Source organism: Schistocerca nitens, chromosome 8, assembly GCF_023898315.1.
Source record: "Schistocerca nitens isolate TAMUIC-IGC-003100 chromosome 8, iqSchNite1.1, whole genome shotgun sequence".
NCBI classification, from domain to species: domain Eukaryota; kingdom Metazoa; phylum Arthropoda; class Insecta; order Orthoptera; family Acrididae; genus Schistocerca; species Schistocerca nitens.
This window is the reverse complement of record NC_064621.1, coordinates 392,348,685-392,372,351: the sequence shown is the minus strand read 5'-3', so window position 1 is coordinate 392,372,351 and position 23,667 is coordinate 392,348,685.

Below are 23,667 nucleotides of genomic sequence, written 5' to 3'. Positions count from 1 at the left end.
TCTGGGAAACTGCATTTTGTTTTAAGAAAGATATTCAGTACCTAAATCTTTTACAGCCTACATTTTAACACAACTGGTGTGTATCCAACTCATATAAAGTGAGATTAATAAGTAATATAGAGTGCTTACAATTAAGGTGTGTCAGCGGTTGGAGGTTTCATTCATTGTCGACACATCTTTAGTGAAATGTTGAAAAAGTGTACGTGACAGACGAAGAAAGCCGGCATACAATTCGCTGCAACTCTCTTAGATAATTCCAAGAATAGTCTTTCCGCGTAAACTCTACGAAAATACTTCTTCTCCCTGCAAGTATATCGCGCGCAGACCGTACAGATAAAATTAAGCAAAAGATAGCTCGCACAAAGAGCCTTTGTCCAACCAACTTATAGTGAAAGCAGTGGAAAAACATCTTAGCACATGCTACAATAAAAAGAACCTCCTTCCTCTCATTTCAGTCTTTTTCGTAGTTGTAGAAGTTGATGACTACCGGCTTCCATTAGAATCAGCATTAACATTATTTAATATCTGTGGCAGGCATGGATGGTCGACGTGGTCTTCAGATCTGTTCGCCCTCTATGTCCTTAATAAAAATCCAACTCGCTCTGTTCGTCCTGAAGACCTACAAGGAAGCAGACAACCGCGTCCGATTTGGCCGTGTTACTTGCTCCTCGGAAAGCCTTTCGCACTATCGTTTAATGAGCAAAATATGATAGTACAGAACATCAAACCAAATTTGTGACTGAAATGGGAAACTCATAGAGAACTGAAGTTACCCTTTGGTACTTCTCGGAAAGAAATCCACAGACGTTACTGCGGTCGTGCGTCTAGATGGTAACTGTGGTCGAGCGTCTAGAGAGTGCTATAGAATCATTACTGTTCAGAATTAATATAAATGATGTAGTGGCATATGTTGGAAAGGAATCAATCATTTCACAGTTTATGCAGTTGACGTGACGCTAGACTGTCTACATAAACTAATAAATAACAAACCTGCTTCGTGGCTCATTGTTCACGTTGCAAATTCCAATTGCAGGGTGCCTAGATAATGGCTTCTAGGGGCAACAAAGATTTGACTTTCAAAATGTCATTTAATTGTTGAGCGAATTCCATAATTTAAATTGTAGTCATAAACCACCCATTAATAGGTATCGTCCTGTATTGAAAATTTAAGACAATAAGACAAGCTGTACAGTCAGAAGCTGTACGTGTTGAGGCTGTGTAACTCACACTGTGCAAATAGCCCAGATAGTATTCTGCTGTATTTTGGAGTAATAGCACTTATTTCCAACAAATTTTACTCCTAATTTCATAACTTCTCTAAACTTTTTCTCACTGACGCAAATCAATAAATAATGAAAGCAAAAGAAAGTTTTAATAGGTTTGTTTATAAATAAATAAATCTTCTGCTACCAGTCACGATTTTCTTTATTTTACTATTCACACGACGCGTGTCGAGAAATAATTCCCATTTTCAAGTGCGTTTTTATGATGTGTGTTAAGCCATTTCTTTTGATGTTGTCAGTGTGTGTGAGTCTGCTTCATTTTGTTGACTTTTACTGTAATACATAAGAAACGCGATTTTTAGTTGGGTATCGATTCTTTCTGTGAATAGTAAAATAAAGAAAATCGTGACTGGTAGCAGAAGATTTATTTATTTATAAACAAACCTATTGTATCTACAGTCGCAGGCTTTCAAAAACCATTTATAATGGATCTAATAAGATCAAAAGAAAGTTATCACTCAAGTGCATTTCTGCAGCCAATTTTCATTAGGCATGAATTTTTCAGTCAGTATCCACATAGCCTAATGAGCAAAAACATTATGACCACCTGTTTAATAGCTTGTTTGGCCCTCTTTGAAACTAAATACGCCACCGATTCTGCGTATCAGAGATCCGACAGTTGCTTGGTAGGTTTGTATAGGTATATGGCATTGTACATTGAAGAGCAGCACCTGTCTAATATCCTGTAAAGCTCCGGCGAGCAAACAGAAGTGCAGCACCACGACGTGGCACGGACTCGACTAATGTCTGAAACAGTGCTGGAGGGAATTAACATCTTAAATCCTCCAGAGCTGTCCATTAATCGTTAAGAAAAGCACGTTGCAAGGCATTCCAGATAGGCTCAATAATGTTCACGTCCGGGGAGTTTGGTGGCCAGCGTAAGCGTTTAAATTCAGAAGAATGTGACTGGACCCATTCAGTAGCCGTTCTGGACGTGTGGTTGTTGAATTGTCGTGCTGGAATTGCCCAAGGCTTTCGGAATGCACAATGGACATGCAGGTAAATGTAAATGTCCTGTGACCGTTCGCAGAGTGCAAGACTTTCGATTTGACGCCACTTTGTCGACTTGCGCGTCGATGGGGATGAAATGATGATGATTAGGACGACACAACACCCAACCCCTGAGCGGTGAAAATCTCCGACCCAGCCGGGAATTGAACCGGGGCCCTTAGCATTGACTTCCTGTCGCGCTGACCACTCAGCTACCGGGGGCGGACATGGATGCCGGTCACCAGACAGGATGCTTATGTACGTGTCACCTGTCAGAGTCGGATCTGGACGTATCAGAGGTCCAATATCACTCCAACTGCAAGCGCCCCACACCAACACAGTGATTACACCAGCTTGAACATTCGACTGCTGACATGCAGGATTTATGGATTCGCGAGGTATTCTCCATACCCGTACACGTCCATCCGCTCGATACAATTTGACATCATGTTTCCAGTCTTGAACAGTTCAATGGCTGTAAAGACGGGCCCAGACGAGGCGTAAAGCTTTGTGTCATTTACATCTACATCTACATCTACATGACTACTCTGCATTAACATTTAAGTGCTTGGCAGAGGGTTCGTCGAACCACAATCATACTATCTCTCTACCATTCCACTCCCGAACAGCGCGCCGGAAAAACGAACACCTAAACCTTTCTGTTCGAGATTTGATTTCTATTATTTTATTTAGATGATCATTCCTACCTATATAGGTTGGGCTCAACATAATATTTTCGCATTCGGAAGAGAAAGTTGGTGACTGAAATTTCGTAAATAGAACTCGCCGCGATGAGAAACGTCTTTGCTGTAATGACTTCCATCCCAATTCGCGTATCATATCTGCCACACTCTCTCCCCTACTACGTGATAATACAAAACCAGCTGCCCTTTTTTGCACCCTTTCGATGTCCTCCGTCAATCCCACCTGGTAAGGATCCCACACCGCGCAGCAATATTCTAACAGAGGAAGAACGAGTGTAGTGTAAGCTGTCTCTTTAGTGGACTTGTTGCATCTTCTAAGTGTCCTGCCAATGAAAGGCAACCTTTGGCTCCCCTTCCCCACAATATTATCTATGTGGTCTTTCCAACTGAAGTTTTTCGTAATTTTAACACCCAGGTACTTAGTTGAATTGACAGCCTTGAGAATTGTACTATTTATCGAGTAATCGAATTCCAACGGATTTATTTTGGAACTCATGTGGATCACCTCACACTTTTCGTTATTTACCGTCAACTGCCGCCTGCCACACCATACAGCAATCTTTTTTAAATCGCTTTGCAACTGATACTGGTCTTCGGATGACCTTACTAGACGGTAAATTACAGCATCATCTGCGAACAACCTAAGAGAATTGCTCAGATTGTCACCCAGGTCATTTATATAGATCAGGAACAGCAGATGTCCCAGGACGCTTCCCTGGGGAATACCTGATATCACTTCAGTTTTACTCGATGATTTGCCGTCTATTACTACGAACTGCGACCTTCCTGACAGGAAATCACGAATCCAGTCCCACAACTGAGACGATACCCCATAGGCCCGCAGCTTGATTAGAAGACGCTTGTGAGGAACGGTGTCAAAAGCTTTCCGGAAATCTAGAAATACGGAATCAACTTGAGATCCCCTGTCGATAGCGGCCATAACTTCGTGCGAATAAAGAGCTAGCTGCGTTGCACAAGAACGATGTTTTCTGAAACCATGCTGATTACGTATCAATAGATCGTTCCCTTCGAGGTGATTCATAATGTTTGAATACAGTATATGCTCCAAAACCCTACTGCAAACCGACCTCAATGATATAGGTCTGTAGTTAGATGGATTTCTCCTACTACCCTTCTTAAACACTGGTGCGACCTGCGCAATTTTCCAGTCTGTAGGTACAGATCCCTCGGTGCGAGAGCGGTTGTATAAGAGTGCTAAGTAGGGAGCTATTGTATCAGCGTAATCTGAAAGGAACCTAATCGGTATACAATCTGGACCTGAAGACTTGCCCGTATCAAGCCATTTGAGTTGCTTCGCAACCCCTAAGGTATCTACTTCTAAGAAACTCATGCTAGCAGCTGTTCGTGTTTCAAATTCTGGAATATTCCATTCGTCGTCCCTGGTGAAGGAATTTCGGAAAACTGCGTTCAATAACTCCGCTTTAACGGCACAGTCGTCGGTAACAGTACCATCGGCACTGCGCAGCGGAGGTATTGACTGCGTCTTGCTTGTGTACTTTACATAGGACCAGAATTTCTTCGGATTTTCTACCAAATTTCGAGACAATGTTTCGTTGTGGAACCTACTGAAGGCATTTCGCATTGAAGTCCGTGCCAAATTTCGCGCATCTGTAAATTTTAGCCAATCTTCGGGATTTCGCGTTCTTCTGAACTTCGCATGCTTTTTCCGTTGCCTCTGTAACAGAGTTCGGACGTGTTTTGTGTACCACGGGGGATCAGTTCCATCTCTTACCAATTTATGAGGTATGAATCTCTCAATTGCTGTTGCTACTATATCTTTGAATTTGAGCCACATCTCGTCTACATTTGCATAGTCAGTTCGGAAGGAATGGAGATTGTCTCTCAGGAAGGCTTCTAGTGACACTTTATCCGCTTTTTTAAATAAAATTATTTTGCGTTTGTTTCTGGTGGGTTTGGAAGAAACGGTATTGAGCCTAGCTACAACGACCTTGTGATCACTAATCCCTGTATCAGTCGTGATGCTCTCTATCAGCTCTGGATTGTTTGTGGCTAAGAGGTTAAGTGTGTTTTCGCAACCATTTACAATTCGCGTGGGTTCGTGAACTAACTGCTCGAAATAATTTTCGGAGAAAGCATTTAGGACAATCTCGGAAGATGTTTTCTGCCTACCACCGGTTTTCAACAAGTATTTTTGCCAACATATCGAGGGAAGCTTGAAGTCCCCACCAACTATAACCGTATGAGTGGGGTATTTATTTCTTACGAGACTCAAATTTTCTCTGAACTGTTCAGCAACTATATCATCGGAGTCTGGGGGTCGGTAGAAGGAGCCAATTATTAACTTAGTTCGGCTGTTAGATATAACCTCCACCCATGCCAATTCGCACGGTGTATCTACTTCGACTTCACTACAAGATAAACCACTACTGACGGACACAAACACTCCACCAACAATTCTGCCTAATCTATCTTTCCTGAACACCGTCTGAAACTTCGTAAAAATTTCTGCAGAACTTATTTCAGGCTTTAGCCAGCTTTCTGTACCTATAACGATTTCAGCTTCTGTGCTTTCTATTAGCGCTTGAAGCTCAGGGACTTTCCCAACACAACTACAACAATTTACAACTACAGTTCCGACTGTTCCTTGTTCCAAGCACGTCCTGTATTTGCCATGCACCCTTTGAGATTGCAGCCCACCCCGTACTTTCCCGAGGCCTTCTAACCTAAAAAACCGCCCAGTCCACGCCACACAGCCTCCGCTACCCGCGTAGCCGCAGCTGAGTGGTCATCAAGGGTACACGAGTGGGTCTTCAGCTCCTAAAGTCGGTATCGATGGTGTTTCGTTGAATGGTTCGCATGCTGACAATTGTTGATGGCCCAGCACTGAAATCTGCAGCAGTTTGCAGAAGGGATGCATTTCTTTCATGTTGAACGATTCTCTTCAGTCGTCGTTCGTCCCGTTCTTTCGGGATCTTATACCGGCAGGAGCGATGGCGGAGGTTTGACGTTTTACCGGATTCCTGATATTGACTGTACACTCATCGCTACCTCGGAGACGCTGTGCCCCATCGCTCGTGCGCCGACTGTAACACCATGTTCGACCTCACTTAAATCTTGTTCACGTCCCACTGTAGCAGCAGGAACCGATGTAACAAATGCGCCAGACATTTATTGTACCTATATAGTGTCGTATTCTGTATTTGAATACGCATGCTTATTCCAGTGTCTTTGGCGCTTCTGTGTATGTCTGCGCACAGGTCATGTAATTTCCGTAAACAATGGGCCGGTGATTTGCGTATGAAGTGATGGCGATCAATAGCGACCCAGATGGGTTCAATAGGACTTACATCGGGTGATTTTAGGCGGTGTGGCATGAACGTGAGTTCACTATAATGCTCCTGAAAGCACTGTAGCACGGCTCTGGTTCCGATAGACGAATAACTGTAATGCTGAAAGATGACATCGCCATCTGGAGAAGATATCAGGTATGAAGGTGTGGAAGTGGTTCGCAGCCGCACAGCGTATCTTCGATTACTACCCCAGGTCCTATGCAAGCGCGGGAGAATGTCTCCCACATCACAATACTGCTTCCACCAGTTTGAGACGCGTTCACCTCGATGATGGCGTCTGTTAAGACGACCGTCAATCTAAAGTAGCAAAAATGTGATTCACCCAAATAACCGACGCGTTTCGACTGATCGATGGTGGAATTCCGAAGGTTCGTGCCCACCTGCAATCAAAATTGACGATATCACTGGTCAGCATGTGAACACGTAGGGGAGGTTTGCTGCGGAGCTCCATGTTCTGAAATGTACGATGAACCGCGAGCTCCGAAGCACCAACATTGTGCTCCTTCGGCGGAGATGCCACAAATCACCATCTATCCTACTTTATAGAGCAGACAAGCCTCCGAACACCACGTACTGTGAAGACCCCTCACGTCCAACCATTTAGCGCCTAGTGGTAGTTTCAATGTCCTTGTGCCTGTGCCCGTGACGCTCATGACAGTTGATCATTCGAGCACGTTCACAGGCTCTGGGCCATAATAATCTGCCCTTTGTCAAAGTCATTTATCTCAATGTATTTCCCCATTTGCAACCCGTATGTTCGACAGGGTGATCTCCAGTCGGTGTCTGTTCCGCTTACATACTTTTGTTACCGCTTCACGTGTCCACAACGCCACTAGGCGGCACCCAATATCGTGTTGAGAAGTGGTCATCATGTTTTGGCTTATCAGTGTATACCACTGAATGCAATTACAAAATTATATGATTCTACTATATACAGCTTTCGCTTAAATCGGAACGCTAAGCATCCAGACTATTTCCGTCCAGCGTTTGAGCACTTATAATTTTCTAACACAATCTAAACGTAATTTCATACTTGTTCTAAATTTTTTTCTCGCTTACGCGATCAACCTCATACATTTTACTCATTAGCTGAATTTAAAGTAATCAGATGTTGAAGCTGTTCTATAGCTTCGAGTTTCCATGTTACCGCAAGTGCCAGTAATGTCACCAGAGGCCATCAGTCTCGCAGTGCCTATTTTTCGTAATGTTTTCTGTCATTAGTGTATATGTAATGAAGAGACCACTTACACTATGTAATCAAAAGTATCCGAACACCTGGCTGAACATGACTTCCAAGTTCGTGGCACCCTCCATCGGTAATGCTGGAATTCAGTATGGTGCTGGCCCAACCTTAGCCTTGATGACAGCTTCCACTCTCGCAGGCATACGTTGAATCAGGCACTGGAAGGTTTCTTGGAGAATGGCAGCCCATTCTACACGGATCGATGTACTGAGGAGAGGTATCGATTTTCAGTCGGTGAGGCCTGGCACGCAGCAGCCGTTCCAAAACATCCCAAAGGTGTTCTATAGGACTATGTGCAGGAAAGTCCATTACAGGGATGTTATTGTCGTGTAACCACTCCGCCAAAGGCCGTGCATTATGAACGTTTGCTCGATCGTGTTGAAAGATGTAATCGCCATCCCCGAATTGCTCTTCAACATTGGGAAGCAACAAGGTGCTTAAAACATCAATGTAGGCCTGTGCTGTGGTGGTGCAACGCAAAACAACAAGGCGTGGACGCCCCCTCCATGAATAACACGACCGCACCTTAACACCACTGTCTCCAAATATTAGTGTTGGCATTACACACGCTGGCAGATGACGTTCACTGGGCAATCGCCGTACCCACACCCTGCCATCGGATCGCCACATTGTGTACCGTGACTCGTCACTCCACACAAAGTTTTGTCACTGTTCAATCGTCTCCTCCTTCCACCAAGTGAGGCGTCGTTTGGCATTTACCGGCGTGATGTGTGGTTTATGAGCAGCCGCTCGACCATTGAATTCAAGTTTTCTCACCTCCTGCCTAACTGTCGTAGCAATTGCAGTGGATCTTGGTGCAGTTTGGAATTCGCGTGTGATGGCCTGGATAGATGTCTGCCTATTACACATTACTACCCTCAACCCTCGGCGGTCTGTGTCAGTCAACAGACTAGGTCGGCCTGTACGCTTTTGTACTGTACGTGTCCCTTCACGTTCCCACCTCACTATCACATTGGAAACAGTGGACCTAGGAAGGCCTAGGAATGTAGAAATATCGGTTACAGACAAAAGTGACACCCAGTCACGTGATCACGTTGGAAGTCCATGAGTACGCGGAGCGCCCGATTCTGCTCTCTCACGATGTCTAATGACTACTAAGGTCACTGATGTGGAGTACCTGGCAGTAGGTGGCAGCACAATGCACTCAACACGAAAAATGTATGTTTTTGGGGGTGTCCGGATACTTTTGATCACATAGTGTACATCACGGAGTGGTTTCTGTTAAAATTCCAAGAGCGTACGTAACAAGGTGAGGGGTGAAACATATTTTTCCCTTTCACATTGTTCTTACGAAATGACCGCGATGTGAAACATGAGAATGATAATGATTCATACGGAAGTCTACCAACAGTCATCCTTCTCACGCACCATTTACAAATGAAAGAGGGAGAGGGAGAAAATGTAGTGGTCAAAATATTGATGGGATTAATAATAGTCCTAGAAACGTTATAGTTCATTTTAATGATAAGTTAAAGATAGTAAAATATAGAGATATATTCAGCCTGATATTTAGCCTCACTGACAGTCATTCTTCCGGCGCACCAGTGGTGACTGAAGCAGGAAACGAGTTGACGAATTATCCTGCAAGACATTTTGTGTGGTATATTTTGTAGTGTAGATTTATATTGGCCTTGTGGTTTCTCCACTGCTTCTGAGTCAGCAGTTTTAGAGCTTTTCAGAATTCCAAGATGTGGACGCCCTTTCGCTTTTACGAATGGCGAACGCCAGGGGCGCAGAGGGTGTGTGGAAAGCCACGCTGCTGGGTCGGCTTCCGCCTCTGCGCCTCCCATTTCGAGGCAGGGTATTTGCCTGGGCGCCGGGACGATCCCTGCGCATCGCGACAGGTGCCGTAGCCCCGATGCTGCCGCCGCCGTCGCTGCCGCCGAACCGGTAATAGAAAATGCAGCGCCGCTCGGCGAATTCGCCGTAAGTGGAATCCAATAAGAGCGTGGCCTCAGGCGCGCGGGGGGAGTCGCAACACCGATACTTGTGGCGCGGCGGATACAGGCGGGTCACGACGTCAGCGCCGGCCTTCCCTGTTCGCCGATTCCACAACAACAGGCCACTGAACTTGTGCACAACAGACACTGGAAGACCCCAAATTCTTCTTGAATACAGCACCTACGTCAGTGCCAATTGTAAGAACTTCAGAGTTGTTAGGTTTAGATTCTTCTAAGGAGTTCCTGATGGGTGATGCGGATAGAATTAATGGTAGCTAATCTCATTTCAAAATGCGTCTCTGGTGGCTGTAATGAGCGGAATGAAAATTCTGCAGTTGGTTGCAGCAACGGCCCCACACGCCACATCCTTAACAAAACGTTTCCAAGCTATGAAGAAATGTGTTATACGGGGTACGACAATAAAGTAATGAGACTGATATGAAGAAAAAATGTTGCTCACCGTTTTAGTCAAGTTTAGTGTTGTCTCCTTCATGACCCGCCAGGGTAGCCGAGAGCGCTAATGCGCTGCTTCCTGGACTCGGGTAGGCGCACCGGCCCCGGATCGGATCCGCCCGGCGGATTAACGACGAGGACCGGTATGCCAGCCAGCCTGGATGTGGTTTTTAGGCGGTTTTCCACATTCCGCTAGGTGAATACCGGGCTGGTTCCCAAGTTCCGCCTCAGTTACACGAGTCATAGACATTTGAAAACGTTCCCACTATTTCATGACTTACACTACACGCAGACAGCTGGGGTACACTACTTCCGTCCCGGGGGGTTCGCGGTGGTGTCATGAAGGGCATCCGACCACCCTCTGCAATTAACACTGTGACATCCGTAATAACAAAGTCGACCCCACATTGGAGCAGTACAGAGGCCCCGAGAAAGAAAGAAAGAAGTGTAGTCTCCCTCAGAGTAGTTCCCTTCTGATTGCACACACTTTTTCCAGTGCTTCTGCCATTGATGGTAACATTTCTGGAACTCATCTTCTGTAATGTCCTCCAAGATCCTCGTCACAGCTTTTTGGACATCTTGTATTGTTTGAAAATGGTGTCCCCTGACCGCCGTTTTGACTCTTGCAAACAGAAAAAAGTCGCACGGAGCGATCTCTGGTGAATGAGGGGCCTGTGGTAGAACTGAAATTTGTTTTGAGCTTAAAAATTGCTGTACTGACAGAGCAGTATGGGATGGACCATTATCGTGATGCAGAATCCCATTATCAGCAATGTTGGCACCGACACGAATAACTCTTTTACGAGGTCTTTCTAAAATTTCTTTCTAATATTATTGGTTAACTTTTTGTACAGGAGACACCCACTCTTTATGAACAATTCCCTTGGAATGAAAGAAGCACACAAGCATGCATTTCACTTTTGACTCTGACATTACTTCTGCCATCTCTAAGCATTTTATGGCAACGAGAAACTTGAGCTCTTGACATAACATCCTCTCCAAAAGCCTCCTGAAGCTTACCGTAAGTTGTCGTCGCATTTTCACCCAATTTAACATAAAAAGAAATGGCATACCGTTGCGCAATATTATGCGGTTCGATTTCCGTGACGAGAGACACAAACACGTGTTAACTTATTACAGCACAACTCACGACTGAGCAGTTGCAATCATGTGGCGCTTAGACTAGAAGCAGCTTATAGACCAAGGTCAAAGATATTGTGCCTACGCAAGCCTGCAGGGTTGCCACATTTTGCAAAGAAAATCAGTCTCATTACTTTATTGTCACACCTCGTAGACTGTGAGCAGATGTAGATTTGCATACTTTATTGGTAACATGAAGCTTTTCTCATCCATGAAAACAACAGAAAATAGAGGAAACTCAATTTTTCCATTTATTGGCTGTCTGGCAGAACCCATTCAGCTGTCGCAATAGTAATGCCAATTATGACATAGTAAAATAAGCACAGGCCAACACTCCATCCGTGAGTGGAAGAAAATCATTGAGCCAATCGAGAATCGTACCCAGATCCCTTCATTTGGCAATCCGCCGCGCTGACCACGCAGTCACCGGAGCAAATGAGAAATCAGCTCTTGATTTGAAAAGAATATCTCAAATGTCAGAAGCTCAACCAATGTTTACAGAGTTGTTACTTATTATCCTTTAACTTAGCGTCACATCCGGAATATATCGTCAACGATCATATAAGCTGCAGGTCTTCAACCACGACGCGGTTGGAGTGTATCGCAAAGTGACCAAGGCATCACTCCCGTCCACTCACTGACCACTCCCATAACTCTCAGCGATTAGACTGTAAGCCATCTCACGAGCTCACTGCTCCCCACCACTCTCAGGGATTGGATTGCAAGATAGCTCACTCGCTCACTCCTACAGATCGAATTGCAAGGTAGCTCACTGCTCCCAACCATTATCACAGTTGACATTACATGACACAGACCACACGACGAGACATCTCTCTACTATCTGCACTCTTGGCACAGTGATACAGCTAGTTACTCGCTTTCCTGACTAAGCTTCTGTCCAACCGAGTTCAGTTCTTTTAAAAAATAATGGTACGTATTTACACATAATTATTTTAACTAATGTGATAAAATCCATGTATACAGATTGTTTCAGAAGGAATGGTCAGTATTCAGGGATATGACAGGAACGATCATTTGAAGCAAATAACTATGTATGGACATATGCCATAATCCAAATGGTTTCTACTAATAAGACAGAACACATTAAAAGTTACTTTTATAAGTTTCTCTTGAATAACTCCAAATCCACGGTCTTTAGCGAAAAACTTCGCAGTACAAAGTTAAACTATATTAAATTTTCCATCAAATCGTCCTATTCCTTCACTTTGCGCGAAGAGAGCGAGTTTCCCGACTTGATAGGCCACCTGTCGAAAATAAAATTATTGTCTCCACTTCGTCTACACCTTAGGCACGTTGTAAACAATGATAATGTACTGAACAATAAAGAAAATAAATAACAATGTACATTACATATATTCCGTCTTGGAAACCATTCAGAACGGAGCACGTGTTCACAGGAAGTTTTTTGCTTCAAATGGTCGTTCCTGTCATATTCCTGGCTCTGAGCACTATGGGACAGTCATCACTCGCTTAGAACTTAGAACTACTTAAACCTAATTAACCTAAAGACATCATACACATCCATGCCCGAGGCAGGATTTGAACCTGCGATCATATCCCTGAATATTGACCATTCATCCTGGGACAACCTATATATTACGCTTAATTTTTTATTTATTCATCCAACCTTAACATTTTAATGCCTTCAGGACCACTCTTTCATCAGACAAGGGTTTTTTATGTCATTACAATTGTTTATGTCATTACAAAAATTATTAAAATCCAGTTACATAAAAAATCTTAATATATTTAAAATGTATTTTTAATATGATTTCTCTTGTTCTTCACTTTGCGGTTATTAGGCATCAGTCTGTTACGCCCTCTTGGTTGAAATACTTGATTTTCCTCGGTCTTCCTAAATATCTTCTGCCCACTGGGTAATAATTATCATCAAGAATGTACCCAGCTACTCCTCTTACCAATCGCACTTCTAGTTCTTGTACTCTGATGGGAACGAGTGTATCCGCTGTGTTGTCCGGGCAAGACCTTCAACGTCTACGGAGCAGTAGTGGGTCAACAATAAGCTGTATCTTTTAGAGTGCGACGCCGTCCTGTACAGTAAATGCTCATCTGAACGATATTTTGACGGCGTTGTCAGCTCAAGACAGAATTTTTCGCGATTATCGTCGTTTACATCCCTGAAATAATCAGTAAGTCTATGTTTTGTTTGTTCCTTGGTTGGAACAACGGTATCAGCTGCCGCTTCTACTTTGCTTATGCTTCTCTAGATCACAAAAACATTTGCATAGAGCATCTGGTCTTTATGTTTTAGATTGATATACTGGCATGTCTTGGTTATCGTTTCTCTCACATTAATTTGCTCTGTTCGCTTCCTAGTTGTATCAGTTTTATTTTCAGTGGTAAGAGGTCGTTTGTAAGTTCGATGTGCAGCGTCTCCGAGGTTCATGAAATGGTTTGGCCCTTCCGATAGCTAAGGGGCAGGCTTTCGATTCAGGTTTCCGGACTTTGGGGGAGCATATTTATTGTGTAATCGAGTTAGTTTGCTATTAAATACATGGGGTTTGTCTTTCAAGCCGCGAATGGAATGGAAATCAACTCTCAAATTCTCTCTTGTGCCTACGCTGCAAGTTCAGCTACAATGGTACGCTGAAAGTCTCTGTGTATTGTTACAGTTTATTCCTTGGATATTTTAGAGAGTAAGTCATGGATTGATATTGTAAGCTGATATTCTAGGTACGAAGTTCTTTGGTTGTGGATTTCGTGGCAAATATATGTAGGAGAATATGACTATAGACTGCATTATTGGTATGTGCAAGGTGAAATACTATTAAATTTGGAGAAAAACTACATATTTGAATTTCACAGTGAAGGGGCACAATATTTATGTGTTATTAGCGTTATTTGTATGTTCCTGAGTCGAAGCGGGTTTTGGATGGTCAGTATTGAACATCGGAGGGTTGTAGACAAAGCAGATTAGGCAAATTTCGTTAAGTGAATTTATATTTACCATCATGTTTGCCTTCATTACTATTGGTTTATTCCACCTCCTCCTCTGTTACTTCTGTTATGTCTTAGTACAATGGAGTCTATATTTACGGAACTGGAGAGCCTGCTTGACTATAGCCAGGTGTCCACGTTCGTTATAAAAAAGACACGGATGTCGTTATTCTGAAATATACGGCAGAGTTCGTCGAAATGAGTTCAAAGTGATGGCCTACTATGTTCTACAGTAATAATACAAACACACTGGTAGAACTAGTGGCCGCATGATTGGACAAGTTCATAGCTCCTAAAGTACATGCCTTAGAGTTCATTTGCATTGATTTTTCCAGCCTTTATCCGCACCATTATCCCGCCATCTCTTGTTCATACGCTATGTAGCCCAAATTCAGATATCATATTACCCAAATTTTTATCTTTCAGCAGTGAAATCGTCGCATATTTTTAGTCTTCGCGAATGACTTGATCACTATGACTGTTTCAGATCTTTTGGTATATGATACAAACTTCTCGATTATGGGCCTAGCTTTCGCCAATCATAGCGTCCTACATCTTAATCTATTGTATAACTTCTGATTGAAGAGTGTGCTGCATGTATATTTTTCTCATTTCAAGATGTTGTCATTTAAAGTGTCTATGTTAATAGCAGGTTTCTTAATTTTTCCAGCGTACTTTTCAGTGCTGCAGCCCGCATCTCGTGGTCGTGCGGTAGCGCTCTCGCTTCCCACGCCCGGGTTCTCGGGTTCGATTCCCGGCGGGGTCAGGGATTTTCTCTACCTCGTGATGGCTGGGTGTTGTGTGATGTCCTTAGGTTAGTTAGGTTTAAGTAGTTCTAAGTTCTAGGGGACTGATGACCATAGCTGTTAAGTCCCATAGTGCTCAGAGCCACTTCAGTGCTGCATAGCAATATGTCAACCACACTGCTATCGCCTAGAAGAAATACGAGCTATATACGGTACCATTTTACCAAAATGGAAAAAAATGGAAATGCCTTACCGTCAGCAGGCAATTTCCATGGGTTCTGGATCATCATCAGACCTGAAGAGACCTCTAAAAATCCTGCATCACGTCTGGAAGGATGTGGGTCAGGGAGCCTATCAAGATTGCCATCAGTCGATACAGAAATCAGAGAAATCATTTCTCGTCAGCCGCCGTCACTGACGTCTGCTTCCACCTCCGGTGGAGGTATCCTCTCAGAAAGACAAACTGTGTCGCGAACTGTATCCAGACTATCCGTGTCGTCTGGTTCTGGACCAAGTCCACATTTATTTCCTTTTGTGATGCTCTCACCCCTAACTGCTTTTCATTTACAACAACAAATTAATAAATGTTTAGTATTATAAAGCTGCTCACATTAAGTAAAAGTACGGAATCATATGTACAACTTTAAAAAATAATTAGCACAAAACACCTGCCTAAATGTGGGTTTCCTTGTGATGTTTCTAAACTGTTCTCTATGTTTGTGTTGTCTTATGTAATACCCAGTTCTTTAACGTCTACTTCTGCTTCAGTGATCCACTTTGTCTTGTTTTTGTTCTTGTTTACTGTCTCAAAGATTTGTCTTCTGAGCCTGCTTTTATTCAGCCTGCTAATAAGTCCATAAAATTTCATCCTTCTCTTTCTAACGGTGTCTGTTGTTGTCTCTATGTCTTTGTAAATCTCTCTAGTTGGCCTCTTGATCCAAATTCCTTCCCGAAACACTGGTCCATATATTTTCCTCGGAATTTTTCTGACCTACTTTTCAATCTTCTGATCTTCGTATGAGCATGAATCACTGTAATTTCTGCAATATAAAGTGCTTCTGGTACGACTACTGTGTTGTAATGCCTTAGTTACGCAGTGACACCAATAGATTTCTTATTATCGTCATTCCAATTGAGCTAATTTCCTTTTTGTAATCTGGAGATTTTATCTTTATTGGCTATTGAGTCCAGTCCTGATGGTTGGATTATCTCTCCCAGATATCTGAAGTGGGCAGCTTGTGCCACTTTCACGTATTAATGAGGAGGTTAAAACGTAGTCAAACTCTCTAATGCCCAGTTTCTATCACGAGTTATTTGATAAAATTAAAAATGATTTGGCCATCGCAAAGGCAGGCTTATGACTGCACGAGTGTAAATAACATTGGTCTCACTGCACATTTCATAAATAAGAAGAGTGAATTATAGTCATACCTTTTACAGTATTCAGAATTCGAAGACAGACGCACTGTAGAACACATAGCAAACTATGTCTGTGATCAACAAATATTTAAACAATATCAATTTTAAAACCAATTAAATCACTTTAAAATAAAAAAATTCAGACAATGCGTCAAATATCCCATGCGTATGAGCCGGCCGGTGCGGCAGAGCGGTTCTAGGCGCTTCAGTCTGGTACCGCGCGACCGCTACGGTCCCAGGTTCGAATTCTGCCTCTGGCATGGATGTGTATGATGTCCTTAGGTTAGTAAGGTTTAAGTAGCTCTACGTTCTAGGGGACTGATGACCTCAGATATTATGTCCCATAGTGCTCAGAGCCATTTCGAACCATGCTTCTGAAACTTCCACGGACTCGGAGATAACGCAACAAGCTTGAAAGATTTTGGAAATTATGATGATGTAATCAAAGGGCTACCTCAGACAAAATAGTCTTACTTTCAGTAACGAATATCTGAGCAAGATTAATGGAATGGCAACTAAAATCTTTTAAAGACAAAAATAAAGAATGTTCTCAAGAAACAGAGTCATTGGTTGATAATTTGTTTGAAGGGTTACGAGAGCGGTTTGGGGCTATCTCCAGCAACGAATTGATTAGTAAGGCAACGTTAGGAGCTTGGTTTTTAACAAGGAAAACCACAGCTCACTTCTCAAGTAATTAAAACCGCAGTGCACGAGACGTCTTCAATCTTGGAAGAGTTCAATGAAACTGTTAGTCTGCTTAAAGCAAGTCACAACCCGGAAAGTTCGGCAGTTGTCGAAGTGGATAAATTTTTAGCTGAGTGATGTTTGCGTAGAAACAGCAATCCCTTAAACTGGTGGGAAACAAGAAAATTGCTCTGGTCAATGGTGCGTCAATTCATTCTAGAAGTATTATGTATCATAGCAACATCAGTGCCCTATGAACTAATATTTTCAAAAGCAGGACAGATACGCACTGAGAAGATTAACAGACTCAAATCGACTAAAATGGGTCATTATTTATACACAACAAGACTGATTAATTTTCCCCTTTTGGGTACACACTCGCGTATGGTAGTGCCGATTGTAGATGACAACTGCAGATATACTTGAAGTACATTTATGTTATGATTCTTATATTGTATTTACCCACTAAAATTATCAAAATATCACAAGAATCAGTCTTCGTTCTTAAAATTTTGCCACTCGTTAAAAAAGTTTTTTTTTATTCTATTGTAATATTTACGAGCAGACGTAATTTCAATCTTTTGTTTCTCAAAATTACTGGGGAAGTAACACAAAATTATTACTCCCATTTATACGTTCTTTCAAAATAGGAGCAAATCAGATAAAAATACAAGTTTAGTGACCTGAATTGAAAAGACAGTGTGCCTTCGTTTTACTTATTTTTGTGAATGAATGGTTAGTGGTGGGTCATGATAAGGACCTAGTTCTTTTCAGTGACTGACCGGTCCTGATTAGCTCCAAAACGAACAGTTTTGCACATTTCTAGGTAGGTTACGTCTTATTCGCATAGAATATAAAGTTCTCGTTTAACTTACCGTGTCAAAGTCGGAGAAAATCCGAAGCTTCCGATAGTTGCCTCAGTTGTCGTCATCAAGGTCCAGGTCTAGCTGTAGTGAAACTGGCGAGTCTTTCGCTTTCCTGCTCAGATAACGGCGTCTTGTTGGCTGTATTACGGAAACGCCGCATACTGAGATGCACTATAAAAAAAGAGCACAGATGAAGACTTTTCATAGTTTACCACAGGATGTAAATGATCGCATTGCAAACGACGCTGGACAGCCAGCGCAAACATTATCTATTAACGCAAGGTACACAACCTCAACATGTAGCATCTTCGCGGCATAAAGTAGGCAATCAGATTCCGTGGCGCTGAGGTGACCCAACGATGGCAGCTTATAGTTTTTTGCCCAGTAATTCAAAATCACAGGAAAGCAGAGTTTTATAAGTGGACGAGGCACAGAATTTCGGTAGTGTTCGTGCACCTGTGGACAACATTAGACTCCTAGAGATGATTCCAACAGAATGGTCGAAACATAGGGTTCTGGGGAAGTTTAATGAAAAATGCTGTCTGCCCAGCTACTCACATTTTATCACAAATTACAATGGAAGCGAAAAATCAAAAGACATGTACAGTCATGCTCAAAAGTATCCGAACGAATTGCATTTAGCCTGATTCGCATGCAACCCACATAACGCAGCTGTCTAGCAGGTCCTCTAATCGCTCCATGGTACTGTCGTTTGAATATTGAAAATGGTTCCAACAAGTCACCACTAGAAAACACTGTATCGCCATAACTCAAGATGTAAAGTAATACTACGATAATACACATATCAGGGAACACCTTATCACAGGTAAGACTGTCTTTAACGCTTGTGAGCTCACATTTATTACGATAAGTGACCTCCCTGAAATGTTACCACTCTCATTATTACCTCACATAGGTAGTGCACGTAGTAAGTTCGTCGTATTCATGATTTCCTCTTCAAAGTAACATACCGTACTTATTATTTAACACAAAATTACATAAAAAATTTAAGTTATACACGAGCAGCTAGTTGATAATATGTATGAACTTCAAATGACATGACGAACCGCCTCGTTCTGCATATGGATTCAAACCCAGGTCATGCAGACTAAGCAAAGATTTCGTGACTGACGGAAACTAACAGTCATTCCTGACTAGGCATACCTCGATTTTAGACAGTATCAATTAGTAAGTAACAACTTTAAATTACATAACGCAAACATTTTTAACGGGCGCGAATTCCTACCCTGTACCTATTATCCCTGTTAACGAGCTACGGGAGATGTTAAATATTGCTTCTTAACAAGTAAATTATTTGAACTGCCGTGAGGTAAGGCTTTGTGTTGGTTAGGGATTCGAACTCAGAACCTAATCGGATAGATTTCAAAGCACAACCAACTGTGACATATCGGATTTTCTCGGCAGTAGCTAGATGTTGTAACTGAAATGACGAGACGAAACATTAATTTTTTCCTTCCCTGGACTCCAACCCGGTCCCTATCGCTGTTATATTCTAGAGAAAACGAACGTTAAATATGGGTTTGTTGCACCAGCAGCGACATGTGAGCATGTTTGATCTAGAAATAATATGACGAAGAGTTCAGTGCTGACTGGGAATAGAGCTCCACACATGTCGTTGTTGACTACACACAAAGAGACGTCAGCTACCGAATTTTTCTCCACCAGCAGCTCGGAATAACATCTTGAACTTACAGTGATCTCGCAAATAGTTCTGTGTCTCACTGGGAGTCAAAAACGTCAAATATCGTTAGTGTTGACAACGAATGAAAATACATTACAAATCGAAATTATTATCCACCAGCAGATAGATGTTCCATGCTAGAGCTTGATAATACATAATGAAATCTTTAGTGCCGGGCCAGGATTCGAACCCATTCACGCGCAATATGTTTAGATGTTGAGGAATCTGCAGTTTTGAACAAACAACAAATTGTAGCCGAGCTGTATTGTCATGAAGGGATCAAATTCCGCGTTAAGGTCGGTCTGAGTTGCATTCCCAGTACAGAACCAATTTAATCGACATACAGAAGCTCAGATAAAAGATGTATTCCATCTTTTATCTGAGCTTCTGTATGTCGATAAAACTGCTGTGAGCCTGCATAGCATTTTTTTCGTCACTACAAATAAATAACTAGTATAAGAAAGGTTACTAGTGATAGAGTTTCTACATGTCGCCACTCCAGACTTTATTGTGGCTCAACCTAACGTCTACTTGGTAGAGAAGGAATATCATTTTTAATGTGAATTTCAGACCACAATGCCATTATATCTTCTTCACTTGGTGTAGCCAGATGAGAATGGAATCCGTCTCTCCTTATCTAAAATCGTTGACTGAAGCTGTAATCGAACCCTGACCGTAGATATATGAACCTATTTTTTTTTTAATGGCACAAGCTCCATCCGACTTTTTTTTCAATTTTTTTAGACGCTACCCCTTTTTTTAAGAAAAAGTAAAATAAAAATAAAAACGCGGCTCCTTCGCTTTATGGTCCAACAACGCGTCCACTTTTTTTTTGGTAACAGGAAGGCAGGGTAAAAAAAACAATGGGCTGTCCTAGGGGAAAGTATCGAGACAGCAAAAACATTTTGGAAACCATAAAATATAAAATCAACGTAAAGGCCGTCCTCGTTTTTTTTGTTTTTTTTTTTGTGACAGGAGTAAAGAAAATGCCAATCCTAGTCACGGGCGGGAGTGAAAATGAAGTTATCATCTGCATCACAATCCCTGCAGCACGCGGTGTCGCATCATAAATTTGGCAGCAAGCCATATAATCTTGACCATCTCTGCCAATGTGGGCGGTATGTATTTCTCCTGCGTCGACCATTCGAAGGACCATTATCTGAGGCGGTTTCTGTGTTTACCATCCTTTTTTTTTCACGTGAACATAATCTAGTCATAACTGGCGCCAACAGGTAGGGGCCAGTTTTCTTCTCAGTGTGCCATGTGCCAATTTAATTGAACCGCACAGTACTGTCTCTAGTCGTTCTGCTGCAGGAGTCTTCTCAGTTCTGGGACACCCCAGCTGTCGGGCGGATTGTGAAAAACACTTCATAAAAAATTGGAAAAGTAAGTCCTGTATTTCGTATGACTCCGTATGAGCTCGTGTTGTTCTTTTAAATATATCCAATAATCCATCACGAACTTAATATCGTACGAATACAAATATTTCGTCGCATGTCAGCCATCCAATTGACCGCATACGTCTTTTGTTTGGGAAAAAAGGTCTTGTCCGGTAGAAAGAGTACATCCGATGTGATTTCTGTGTAGGTAGTGCGCCGAAGGACGGCCAGTATTCGACGCGTCAGCGTCCAGACGTCCCTCGCTGCGCCACAGACTAACTTCCGTTGCTAACATTCCACAGTTTGTGCAAAGAGGAGAATATACCATATGAATTGTATGTAATCGACTCCTGGTCACAAGTTTACGGTTTATAAGAATATACCACATCGATCTCGCTGCTGTTGACAGTAATGGAGTATGCACTGCACACCAAATGTGGTTTCACGTTCTCGACGGATATTTGAATTCCATTATATTGTGGCCATGTTGATCCATCAAGCACCTATAGATATCCCGAGTCGTGGGTATTCTCATCGAAGTTACTTTCAAACGAACATAACTGTAATCAACAAGAAATGAGGCAATGTGTGCAAGAGAAGGCGAAATATTACCCACCGCAATAGTGGGTTCGTACGAAGGCGGACAAGTACTTCTATCAGAGCTGACTTTATGGTATGCTTACGTTGTTGCCAATTTCGTATCATCGCTCGCATGTAAAGTGCCAGAGCTTTGTTTCGCACGTTTGTGAGGTTGAGGCCACCGTTCCGGAACTGTAGCGTTAACGTGTCATATTTGATCTTAAATAACATCCCAGTACTAACATAGTAACCGAAGGCAGCCATGAGGCGGTCTGCAATACCCTTCGATATTGGTAGGATCTGCGCTAAATGGGGCAGTCGTGACGCTAAGTGCACGTTAGTGTATGCCACACGTTGGATCATGTCAAAGGCTCTCAGTGAGTTGTTGCGTATCGTCAGACGAACATTCTGCAGAAGCCGCCGATAACTCGGCGCCGCTGACCGCGGTAGTGAACGGGTAAATGTGATCCACAGACATCTCAGCGATTCCACCGTCTGAAACGGTCCCGGTATGTCTTCCAGACCCCGTCCAATGTGCATAATTTTGCATTTCGTCATGTTAACGACACTGCCTGCCGCCGTCCCGTAAGAGTCTAGATGTTCAACAGCCTGACGCACTTCATGTCCTGATCTGACGAGAAGGTTCAGGTCGTCCGCATATGCGCTACAAACGAAAGAGTTCTCATTAAGCGCTATCCCAGTAAGTGAGCGCCTCATAACACACATCAGCGGCTCAAGTGCTATCGCAAACAGCATCATGGAGAGTGGGCACCCTTGTCGGACTGAGCTGTCCGCTTCCCGACCATTTACAATAATCACCTTCGATGTAGCCCTCGTATGAGCCTCATAACGATAGAGATGAAGACAGGTGGAATCGCCATTCGGCTCATGACTAACGGCAAGAAGTCATGGTTTATCCTGTCGAACGCACGATCCAAGTCCACAGATATCATCGCTGCTCGCATTTTACACGTTTCCGCAAGGGCGATAACGTCACGGTATTCACTTAACGCAGAGGAGATGTTTCTTCGCACCCCTATGCAAGCCTGATCGGGGGATATTGTCCTGGATATCGCCAGCTTGAGACGAGACGCTAGTAGTCGTGCAAAGATTTTATAGTCGGTGTTTAGCATAGTGAGAGGCCGATATTGATTAACACTGCGACTCCCCGCCATCTTCGGGATGGGAAGAAGATAGCCCGTCACAAAATCCGACGGTAGGCGCATGTCCGGACGCAACGCCTCATTGTACATCGACACCAACTGTGGCAGCATCATGTCCACGAATTCTCGATGAAACTCTAGCGTAATCCCATCTGGCCCTGGCGATTTATGGGCCGCTCCTTTTGCGAGTGCCACCTTTATATCGTCTTCTGTGAGTGGCTCCATAAGCGCTGCCTTATCCGTCTCTGTCAGTGTCGTTTGCAGATTTTGCAGCATCTCCTCCCCCACCCGACGGTCTGTCGGTGTACCGGCATAGAGATGGCGGAAATGCTTTAAGAATTCTTTTGCAATGTCCTGTTGTGTTGTCAGTTGACGGCCATCTAAACCGTGGAGCACTGTTACCAATGCCCGGCGGTAATGTTTGTGTTCCCATGACACATGGTGCATCGAGGTACGTTCCCCAGTGATGGTGTCGAGAGATCTTGCCCGTATTGGGATGCCACCCAGTCGCCGTCGCGTGATCGATAGGATTTGTGCCTTGACACGATGAACTTCCGCATGATGTTCTGCAGACGGCACCTGGAATGACAGCTCACGAAGTATGGTGTAATAGTAATCAAGAGTGTCTCTTTGCCATCTCGTCTTATCCCGACCATACTGTATTAGAGCTCTTCTTATTGCCGGCTTAGTACACTTTAACCACCATTGAAGCACGGAGGTATATGTTGGTAGACGGCGTTGACATGTGGTCCATACCGCCTCGACTCTGTGACGACATTCGGGGTCCGCCAAAAGTGACGAATTGAGCTTCCATGTCCCGCGGCTTCTCCACACACTTTGCCTAGGGAGTGATATGGTACAAATGTAAGCCAGATGATCAGTAAATGCCGCAGGCCATCGTTCCGCGTCGACCACCTTATCCTGTAGGCCAACCGAAACATATATTGGATCGAGTCTGCTCGCCGAGTGACTGGTAAAAAAAGTATATCCCTCACGGTTCCTATGCATCAAGTCCCAGGTGTCGCTTAACTCCAGATCCCGGCA